This window comes from Marmota monax, unplaced genomic scaffold, assembly GCF_021218885.2.
Source record: "Marmota monax isolate L192 unplaced genomic scaffold, Marmota_monax_Labrador192_F-V1.1 WCK01_AAM20220418_F8-fsc00088, whole genome shotgun sequence".
In the NCBI taxonomy this organism is placed as follows: Eukaryota; Metazoa; Chordata; class Mammalia; order Rodentia; family Sciuridae; genus Marmota; species Marmota monax.
The window spans coordinates 3,356,411-3,368,805 of NW_026694492.1; the positions used below are offsets into that span (position 1 = coordinate 3,356,411).

Below are 12,395 nucleotides of genomic sequence, written 5' to 3' on the forward strand. Positions count from 1 at the left end.
CCCATATTTTCTAATTCACCCCAATCCCCAGCAGCTGCTAACTCAGCAGAGTGACTGCCCAATTCCAAACAGCCCTCTGCGACAGGTGTACAGCCACCAGAGTGCAACACACATCACCCCCCAGGGAGAAAGGTTTCCCTGATTAGGAAGTGGAAAGGGAGAGTGAGGGAGATACACTTTAGAGATTAACTTAGAGGGCAGGAACTGTGAGGTCTACAGGCAAGACGAGGAAATAAGACTCGGTGCCCACATCACAGGACCAGACCCCAAAAGGAGATCCTATCCTTGAGGTGCAATCTCGCAATGGGACCAGCGGGTGCCATACCCCACTTCCAGATGCCCTGCACCCAAGACCAACCCTCACATCCTGGTAAGCCCCACCATCCTGAGGGTGGAGATACCAACTAAGAACAGACAACCCCACCTATTGGATGAGAAGGGAAGCAGGAAAGATAGTGATCTCCGACCAAACAATCCTTGTTTCTTCCTCTGAGATCTGTTTTTCTTTCTTCTCCCTCTCTATTCTCCCGCCCTCACATCCCCAACACATGTGAAACAAAGTACTCTGCACGAATTAGGATACTGAGGACTGAGACAACTGAATAGTATATTACAGTTGTATATATATTTTTTCTTCTTTGTATTTTTCTAATTTTTACTATTTTTACATTTTTTATTTTTCTTAATAAATGTGTATTTGTCCTATGTACTCTACTAGTAGTCTTCCCTTTTACTTGTCTACTCAAATTACAACCTCTCTATTCTCCTGCTACTATCCCTCTTTCTCACATTTCTCTTTCACACTTTCTAGTTGTGAGGTTTTCCTCACCTCCTACCTCCTCAGCATATCTTCCTACACCTCACCCCCGGTTCTTTGTCCACCAACCGAAACTGTAAACCTTTTTACAAACCTACTGATTATATTGTAGACAATAATTAAGTTCACCATTTCTGTACACTGTGACCAAACTGCAAATAGTCCAAATAGTCTTAATAATAACTATGTGGTTTTAGGTGGTAATTTGTTTATATTGGGATCTGTTAACACTGTCCTTCCCCTCAAAGGTGAGGTATTAGAACCCTATGGGGGCACTAAAAGCCGATAGGGTAAAAACAGTAAAACCTCAGATCCACAGAGCTAGAAAGGAAGAAACACAAGCAATATGAAAAGAGCAGGAATGAAACCCCCATATGACCCAGCTATACAACCACTCCTTGGTATTTATCCTATAGCATTAAAGTCATCATACTACAGTGATACATGCACACAGATTATTACAGCAGCATATTTCATAACAGTTAAACTATAGAACTAGCCTAGGTGTCTACAACAAACGAACGGATAGAGAAAACATGGTACATATACACAATGGAATTTTATTCAGCCATAAAGAAAATGATTAATAGTTTCATGTAGTTTATTTCATTTGTAGGAGAGCATTATGGCAAAACTAGACAGACTCAGAAGGTCAAGGATTGTAAGTTTTCTCTAATATGTAGACACTGGGGAGGAAAAAGGAAAAGAAAGTGGGGGAGCACATCAGGAAGGAAGATCAGTAGAGTAAAACAAAGGGACAGAAGGAAGGAGGAAGAGGAAATACTGGGGAATGATATTGGCCAAATATTCTTGTTATATTGTGTGCGTGCACAAACATGTAACAACTAATCCCATCAATGTGTACAACTATAACTCACCTATAAGATATGGAAAGAAAAATTATTTCTAATTAGCAAAAGATAATTAGAAAATAAAAATTGTGTAACTTTACCATTTATAGTAACACCAAAAACATCAAATATCTAGGAGTCAATTAAAATGTCTAAGATCACTATACTGCAAAGTATAAAATCTTAATAGGCCAAAATTTGTAGATTGGTCAGTACAAGACTTTATGCTATAAAAAATATTATCTCTCCCCAATTAGTCTAGATTTAAATCCTAGCAGGTGTTGTAGAAAAGTGAATGAACTGAGTCTAAAATTTATGTGAAATGCAGACAGACCAGTATAATCAAGATAATCTTGAATCAGAACAGCAAAGCTTCAAAACTTATGGTACCATATATTTACACTTTTTTGTAAAGCTAGAGTATGATGGTAAATTATTAAAAAAAAAAACGAACTAATAGAATACAGCAGAAGAGAAGCGAAAGAGATTAACATGTACAAATAGATTAAAAGAAAAGAACATGGAGTCTAAAAATTGACTTTCACATATATAAACACTCCATCTATGACAAAGTTAACAATATAAAGCAAAGGATTCAATAAATAGTTCTGGGTCTGTCTGTTAGATACCCTTACAGAAAAAATAAATAAGTCTACCTTACATCAAAACCAAAGGTCAATTCCAGTTGGACTGTGGATCTAAATGTAAAACAAGTGTCAGAAGATAACATAAGGGAATATATTGATAATCTTGGAATAATCACACATTTCTTAAATGTGTCACAGAAAAACAAAAGAAGAGATTGATAAAGTATTTTCTTTACTTTTTGCAAATCCTCATCACAACACTGCATACAAAAATGTGTTAAAAAAAAAAAAAAGAAACAGCTCACTGAAGTTTTACAAATAAACATGCCTGTGTAACTACCACCCAAATCAGAAAATAGAATTTCAGCAGCGCCCAGAAGTGCCCACACCCTCCCAGTCTCTGTCCCACCTCTCAACTTACTTCAAATTATGATGTCATATTTACAAAAAAAAAAAAAAGAGCATTAAGTAAAAAGATAATCTGCAAATTGGGAGCAAGCATTATGACTCATAGCCAAACTATACAGAGAACTCCCACAATCAATGAGAAAAAAGACAAATAATCTAATAGAACAATGCATGAAAGACTTGAACAGGATTTCATAAAAAAGGGGATCTCTAGATGATCAATTACACGTATAATTAGTTATTAGTAGCATTAGTTACCAAGAAACTGCAAGCTAAAACAACAAAGAAATATCCCAAAACACATATTAGAATATTTAAAATTTTAAAGACCGAGAGTTGGACATGAAGCATTCCCCAAAGACTCATCTGCTGAAGGCTTGTCCTCAATGCAAGCAATGTTCAGAGGTGGGATTTTAGGGAAATGATTGGATCATGAAGGCTCTGACCCTTCAATAGATTAATCTACTAATGGATTGATGGCATTATGGGAGGTACTGAAAATATGAAGAGGTGGGGCCAAGTTGGAGGAAGTAGACCATTAGTAGGTCATGCCCTGGAAGGCTCTCTCATGTGCTTGACCGTTTTCTCTCTCTCTGTTTCCTGGCTGCCATGAGCTGAGCAGCTTTCCTGCTATGCCCTTTTGGCATAATGCTCTGCTTCACCTCAGGCCCAAAGCAATGGAGCCACCCGACCTTGGACTGAAACTGTGAGCCAAAAGAAATCTTTCCTCCTGAAAGTTGTTTTTCTCAGGTGTTTGTCACAATGACAAAAGGCTAACACAAAGATTGATGACAACAGACAATAGTAAGACTGACAAAAATCTGAAGCAAATGTATACTGCTGGTAGAAGTATAAATTCACATAATCACTTGAAAAACTGGTAGTATCTAACATAATTGAACATAACAATTCTAATTCCAGGTGTAAATCCAAAACAATGGGTTTTTTACTGAAGCAATGTCCTAACAGCCAACAAGACAGACAGAACCCAAAACAAACAGTCAATGGAGGGAGCAGGAAATAAACCTAACATCGAATAAAACATCTCTACAATTAATATAAAAAAGAGTTAAGAGTTCATGTTGAAGGCTGGGGTGTGGCTCAGAGGTAGAGTGTGCGCCTAGCATATGCAAGGCCCTGGGTTCGATCCTTGGCACCATGTAAAAATAAATAAATAAATAAATAAAGGTATTGTGTCCAACTACAACTAAAAAATAAATATTTTTTTAAAAAAAGAGTTCATGTTGCATTCATGAAGAAAGAACAACATAGCATAATTTTACACATAAAGACCATGAAAAAGTCATCTGAAATTTAAAATATAAATCACTAAAATAAAAAAATATGAATAACTAGAAATTAAAAATCAAGATAATATTCCAGAAAGTAAAACAAGATGGAAAAATACAAAAGCAGACAGGCAAATTAGAGAAAATTCTAAAATGATTACTACCCAATTACACAAAAAAAGAATGGAAAGTTGAGGAGTTCAAGGGAAAAGGGAATTATGGAAGACAAGAATATTGCCCAAACAAAGGACAGGAGTCATCCATATTACCCACTAAAACAGGAATGAAAAAAGACCTACAGTACACACACCACCGAATTTTTTTAAATCATAAATATACTAACCAATCTGAGAGAGGGAAAACAGGCCATAGGAGAAAAAAGATTTGGCATGGCAATGTATTTCCCTTCAGCAACCCTGAAGGTACAGGACAACAAAGCAAGGCCTTGAGAACTCCAGGGAAAATGATTTTCCACTCTACTCCCATCTCTAGACAAACTTGATTGTCCAAGTAAAATAAAGTCATTTTAATGTGCACATTCTCAAAACTTTGCCTCCTATTACATTTTATTAGTAAGGTACTGGAAGGTATAATACTGATTTAGGAAATAGACCAAGAGGGAGGAAGACAGAAATCCAGAAAACTCCAACACAGAAGCTCAGCAAACGCAAATCCAGAGCTACGGCTGTATAACAAGACCAGAGAAGGAATCCAGACTGGAGTAGGAGCTAAGATGATCCCAGAAAAAGTATAAGGAGGAATCTCATGGACTTCAGCATATAGAATATATCGTTGATGGCAGGTGGCAGAAATTTTAAAGCACCAGGAAAGATTTACTGTAATTATATAGAAAACCTAGCATAGAATTAAGATTACAAACAACAACAAAGAATCATGAGTGAAAGGAGTGGTGATGACAGGGCTTCACTTTCCCTACCTACGAATATTCTCAGTTACTAGAATATAAGCCCTGATTATTTAACCTAGATCTAAAACTGAGATATAACTATGTGAGGAGCATGACAGCAGAGAGAGAAAACCAGATACAAATCTATCATTGCAGGATGTCAAGAAATAATGCCTAGAATTTAAAAATTAACAGATATAGCCTAATAAATGTATCATTTAGAATTATAGAGGTAACTGCTAAGGCATATAATAACTAAGAATAAATGCTTTGAGGAAGGACTAAAAAGACATAAAAAATTGAAATAGTATACTATTGCTGTGAGAAATAAAAGTTTTTCAATACTACTTAATTTTTTCACTATATTACTTTTGCTCAGAGAAATACAAATTTTTAAAAATTCATGCATTCTTCCACATGATAGTCATCATTTTTTAAATGGATTAGAAAAATACATGATGATTAGAGGTGACAATGAATGAATATACTATGGATGCCTTAATTTTTAAAAATATACATATAATGCTTCCATTTCAATGCTTACCTTCATAAAGCATTAGATTATATTTCAAAACACTCCCCCCCCCTTGGACTCCAGGGAACTTGAGAACTCCATCTCTTATAATTGGATAGCCAACAATTAGTTTAAGAGTATAAATTTTTTAATACTGAAATTCTTATTTTATTATATTTTAAAAATATTCTTGAGGCAGGAGGATCACAAGTTTGAGGCAAGACTCAGCAACTTAGCAAGGCCCTAACCAAATCAGTGAGACCCTTCTCAAAAAAATAAAAAAGAATGGACACATGTGTCAGTGATAAAGTGCCTCTGGGTTCAACCCCCAGTACCAAAACAAAACAAAACAAAACAAAAACTGAGTGACCCTGACATATCTGCATGTTCCTGTCAAAAACAATAACATCAATTGTTCTTGCAGTCAACTCTTCATCTGGCCCAGTCAGCTATCTAAGATCCTTCATAGAGAAACAGTTAATCAACTAACGTATTTTGTCAATCTCACCACCATGAAACAAGCCTTATAATTTATGCTTTAATTTAACTTCCGAGAAGAGGGGTTTTTTTTTAATGATCTTCTAGCCCCTAAGTAAGGCCTCATACATACAATAGCCAAAATAAGACTTTTGTCTAGAATAGCCAAAATAAGACTTGTGTCTAGAAGGCTCTCCCCACACTTCTGCTTTTGAATATCATACACTCTCTCATTCTTCCATTTTCCTCTGCATATATCACAACATGATACACTATAAATGCATTTGTTTGTTTGTCTCTCTCTCTTTCTATTACAATAAATGTCAAGTTCCATGAGAGCAGGGACTTTGTTTTGTTCACTACAGTATCCCCATTGCTTAGAAAAGTGCCTGACACAAGTGGAAGGCACAGTGACAAATGATTGGGTAAATAAATAAATTCATTCATTAATTCAATTCAATTAATTCAAGAAATACATATGAACACTGATATAATGGAGAGACTGTGCACAAAGAAATGAATAACTATAATACAACTATAATCAGAAAAGGAAAAAGAAGAAAAACTGAGGAAGGTATCCAAATCAGACTTGACAACAAAAGTTTTCTAAACAGAAATGGCATTTAAATTCAGGCTCAGAAATGAGTAGGAAACAACCAGTTGAAGATGGAAATAGAACAGCATGAAATATAATCATGTTATGTAAGGACGAGAGGTGGGGATGAATAACACATTCAAAAAGCTGAACCAGAGAAGAAAGTGAAGTCAGACAGGTAAACAAAAGCCAAATCAAGAAGAGCTTAGTCATGTAAAATGTTCTGACTTTACCCTAAAATCTAACAGGAAACATCAAGGGTTTTCAACAGAACATTACTATTAGAGCATCGTGTCAGAAAAGCAACTGGCTACAATATGAAGAATGAAGGAAGACAGGAAGAAAAGAGGATAAAATGTTAGTTACCTGGTATAGGGATGGAACGAAGGAACATTCAGGAGGAAGGATCAATAGGACTCACAGAAAGTAGCATGAAAAGATGCAAAGAATCAAGGATCACACTCAGGTTTCTGGGTAGGGCCAGAACAAAGTAGTGAACAGAGTACTTTTACTGGAATAAAGCACAAAGGTTTGATAAGATGCCGAAGGAGTTTAGCAAGATGAATTAGAGGTATGGTGATACTTCCAAAGTACGTCTGTTCTTCCCTAGCTGCCCCCCATCCCACCCCTTATTGTGAATTAGCATCTGCATACCAGAGAAAACATTTGACAGCAATCTTGGCAGGTGGACTAATAGCAATAACTCAAACTCAGGATAAAGACACAGATTAGGAATCACTAACATACAGGTGATGACCAAAGCATAATACAGTCACTCAGCCACATCAATGTTTATAGTAGATCAATTCACAATAGCTAAACTATGGAACCATCTAGGTACCCTTCAACAGATAAAAGAATAAAGAAAATATGGCATATATACAAAATAGAATATTACTCAGCCTTAAAGAAGAATGAAATTATGGCATTTGCCAGTAATGGACAGAGCTAGAGACTAACATGCTAAGCGAAATAAGCCAATCCCAAAGAACCAAAGACCAAATGTCTTCTCTGGTATGCAGATGCTAATTCACAATTAGGGGTGGGATGGGGGGCAGCTAGGGAAGAACAGATGCACTCTGGATTAGACAGAGGAGAGTAAAGGGAGGGGAGGGGTATGAGGGTAGTAGGAAGGATAGTAGAATGAATCGGACATTATTACCCGATGTGCATATATAACTAGGCAACCAGTTTAATTCTACATCACATACAACTAGAAGAATGAGAAGGTATACTCCATATATGATATGTCAAAATGCATTCTACTGTCATGTATAACTAATTAGAATAAAAAATTGAAAAAAATTGTTGTCTAAAAATATATTAAAATATTTAAAGAAAACATTTAAACAGTAAAAGAAAATATTAAGATTTTATTATAAAAATGAAAATGAGTAATTTTTTCTTTTGACTATTCCAAATATTTCTCTTATAAAGAAAGCAATACCAAAAAATAAAATAAAGAAAGCAAATAACATTTTAAAAACTTCTAAAGACTAGCATTTAAAGAAACTTCAACATGAACCACCCTCAACTCCCGCAATTTCCCATAAAAACTTTTTTCCATTCAGCTTGTTCCTCCTTCTTTGCCCATTCCCTAGTAACAGCTTTCTGAAATCTACTCTCCCAAATTGGAATGTTCTCTCCCTCTCAAGTGCTTTTCCAAACTCCTCTCAATCTTCCAAGTCCAGCATACATCTCATCCAAACCTCCTAGCCAGCACATGTCTTATCCCAAACCTCCTAGCCACAGTCACCTCACCCTTCTTCAACACCTACAGCACTTGCCTATACCTTTTGTGTATGCGTGTGTGGTCCTGGGGATCTAACTCAGGACCTTGTGCATATGAGGCAAGCACTCTACCAACTGAGTTACATCCCCAACCCCACTTGCCTACACTATTTATTTGTCAATGTGTACAAGGCAGGTTCCCAACATTCCCCACAGTAATGCTTTTAAGAAGCATAGGACATGTCATGCATTTTCTATGCCCGAAGCAGCCAATTTTTCTGTCAAGAAAAAGGACTATAATACCTTTCATGGGATTCTGTACTTGAGCTGATCTATTTCTCAATCATAAACCATTAGGATAAGACTATACTGGATATCTCTGTCAAAAGTTAGAAAGAAGTAAAGGTGCTAGCTAGAAAGCCTTGATGAATAATAATTGTCTCAGTTATAACAACTACATACTGAAATACTTCACAAACTTTTCACACACAATGTGTTTAAAGTTGCACATGGTTTTTAAATTTATCTTTCATCTGCAATGTTTCTTCTAATATATTTTAAACCATTCTTTCTAAAAGATAAGGCTGACTTCTGGGAGGGGGTAAAGAGATATTTTATATCCTCTGGAAGGAGGATTAGAAAACAAAATAAATGGAAAAAAAATCTAAGATCAAGTGGAAGACTCAAATAAGCGTTTTTCACTGGCTTTAAATATTTACTCCTAAAAAAAAAAGTGAATATTCTTTAAGAAATATAATTAATATTCATAGATTATCAATAACATCAAAAGCCTATTAGCACCCTATAATTTAATAATTAAAAGGAAGAAGTTATAATTCAAAGATGAAATTTCTTTGAGGATAAGAGTTAAAAAAAGAAGCAAACAAAGTCCGGAAGGCATTAAAGATGACAGCATCAAAGAAATAAAATCCAAAATGTGAGTTTTTCACATATTTAAAGACATAAGCCAGGAAAGATACAATAAAATCACAATTCAAGCACACTAAAATCCTAGGACATGTTTAAGTATCTGAATCAATACAGAGATTTTAGTGATCCTACTGTTGGGAATAACAATCTGATAGTTGGAAAAATTCACTTCATTTCAGGTTTCTTTTCAATCTAATGAAAAGATAATATCAAATATGCTAAAACTTTATATAAAAATTATTGACTACTTACTCTATGATAAGCAGGAGTTAAAATACCATTTATACTTCACAATTTTAATTATAAGCAGAAATCACTACTGAATTCTGTACAGAATTCTGTTTAGTGTACTTTTCTTTTTACATACACCAATTTACATTTTTAGAGTTAAGACATTTATAAGGAATCAATATATTAAAAACTGATAATGTGTATAATTTACTTTAGACTGCATATAATGACCTGGACGTATGTGCCTATAAGACAGAATTACTTTTATAATTGCTTATTATTTAAATTAATCACTTGAAACCTATTGAAGGTAAAATGTAGATTAAGATGCAGAAACCTAATCCCCGTTCTGGGCTTCAAAATTCAACATACCTGTGAGTGTGGTCCTAGGGACTGAATTCAGGGCCACTCTACCACTGAGCTCTATCCTAAGCCCTTTATTGATTGATTGATTGACAGCTGTCTCACTAACTTTCTTAGACTGGCCTCAAACTTGCAATCCTCCTGCTATAGCCTCCTAAAATAGTGAGATTATAGGGGGGGTGACACCACACCCAGAATGTGATGTGGTTATAGAATAAAAATATCTACAGAAACTTCAAGAATAGAAACCTCATTGTCTAATTCATTTACTATATGATAAAAATAACTTCAAATGAAACAGGAAACTTAAAGTTTAATTAATTAATGGGTAGCAAAATTGGAAGAATCATTTTTGCCTATGTATATTTGCCTAACTATCTACTCAATAATGATTGAGTAGCTGTCATCTGCTATACATTTCAAAATATAATTAAAATCAACATCTTTCCTTTACTAACAAACCTGACTCTAAACTGGAATATCAAGATGACAATCAAGATGACAGATCATGATGTTAAAAGCATTAATTGTCTCTCCTCTACTTTCCTAGATATTTTGGAATCCTATTGGAGACACAGTAGTCACATATTACCTCAATTTTTATGTTGAAGATAATGAAGGCAAAAGACAACCAATGTCTTAGTATAATCAAACCATTCTGTAAATATCATCCAATAACATGAAGATAAAGTGAAAAACATCCCAAGCTTTTGGAAAAGTAGTCTGCCTTCCTGTCTATGTAAGCTAAAAGGAAGACTAACCTTCAAAAGACCTGCATTAAAATGACATTCTTTTTTTGCTGAGAGAGGAAAGGGAAAGAATTTAGCTTTTGTGACACATACTTTTCATTAGATAGTAATCTCATAAACCATAATAAAAGAAGGAAAACTCAAAACTATTCAACATACGAAAGAATAAGGAGCAATTATTCTGGACTCTTCAGCTTTAAAATTCTAAGTTACCAATATCTTTATAGACAGCAACATATTCAGTAAATATAACTGCTATAGTTTTTTAAATCTGTGAATGAAATTAGGTTCAGAAAACAAATTACTGTCAGAATGACCAGAAGTTGCTAACTGACTGGTCTGTAAACAAAATATTTGTTCATTATAGACTACATTGAGAATGTTTAGGCAAAGAAAAGATGAGGATAAAAATCCATTAAATGCTACCTATGAAAACCCAAATTTCCAATGTAGAACACTGTTATCAAAGATTATATATATTCTACCTTTACCTTTTGGGATTTTTGAAGCAACTTACTCTTTTACCCAATTATGCACTTTCAAAAATTTCAGTTAATAAAAATCTCTGTGAGTAAGTGATTTTTAAATCACCAAAAAGTGAAAGAACAAGATGTTTAAGACTTCAGACAGTACCTGAGAAAGAATACAACTAGGGAATGGCTTTACCTAGGTGGGTAAAGTTCAGAATGGCAGAATTCCTTCCATGTTGCAATGAATATTCTGAAACTACCAGTGTTTGGTGACTATCCTGGGTACAGTAGTAATACAGAAGGGAAAAGCCTCACACAGAAAGCTGAATGGTCCAAAGAAAACCTAAGTGATGACAAGAACCTAAAGGCACATGCAGGTACGCATCTTTGATATTGGATGTGATACACTTACATGGCCCCTGTTGAATCTCTTGGGGACCAACAGTAAAGCAAGTTTAGAACTTCAAATCTTGAGACATCTATAGCAAGATGCTGATCCAATGTGGCTCCAAATATCTTCTGTTTTCCTGGCTCACCTGAAGAGGAAAAAACACTACAGAGGATGTGGGAACCGAATTTCTTTAAGTAGATTCTTCTAGAGTAACTGTCTGAAAGTTTTGACCCAGTCTTTTGTGAAGTCTGGAGATGAGACACTTGAAGGACTAGTGAAAAACAAAATTCAAATGAAAGGGTGGAGTGAGACATCTAAAAAGGGAGTATGAGAGCAAAAGACCATTGTTGTAGGTAACTCAGTGTTCCTCATTCTCAGGTGGGAGAAGGCAGAGAAAGGAGAGGAAAACAATACACAGATGCTTCTCCCTCCACTCCCTCACCCACAGTTACTGGAACTTCATAGAAATAGCTGAGCTTTTGACCACAATTAGGGGAGTGAATAAGCAACATTATGTAGAAGGTTTGGCATTTTGTCAAGTCTCCCTCTCTGACTATATGGCATTACTATGCAGCAGGGAGGCCTTTCAGATAATACCATTTTTCTAAGAAAAGATTCTGGTGGAATACAGCTTGAAGCAATAAGAAAGAGAAAAATAAATTGAATTTATACAAATATGAAACTCACAAGACAATATACCATGTTTACAAAGTGTATCTGTTTTTCAAAAGGGGTGGGATGGTTTTCATGAAATAAGAAATCAGAAGTCCCCCCCTAAAAAGTAGTTTCCAAGTAACAGAAATATTTTTTAACACAGACTGCATGCTTCGTCCTTCTGTGCCATGTTACTCCTAGAAAGATAATCTTTAAAAACTAAGATTAGCAGAACCAAGTCTGATATATTACCACACAAAAAGCATAAAACTATAGTCCATGTCATTAGATTCATTTTTAATGAACTTCTAAACTTTTTCCTCAAGATACTTAACCTAAATCTTATAACAGTGATTCTCCAGCATTCATGTAATATTCCTAGAGCATAAAATAATTTTGTTTCCATATACATTCCATTTCAACCAGAATTT

General features: G+C 35.0%; 1 protein-coding gene across 1 annotated transcript in view; it reads right to left on the reverse strand.

Annotated features, from left to right (window-relative positions):
• Positions 1–12,395, reverse strand: part of Mbd2 (methyl-CpG binding domain protein 2) — a 71,031-nt gene that overhangs the window by 23,070 nt on the left and 35,566 nt on the right. The window lies entirely within an intron of this gene.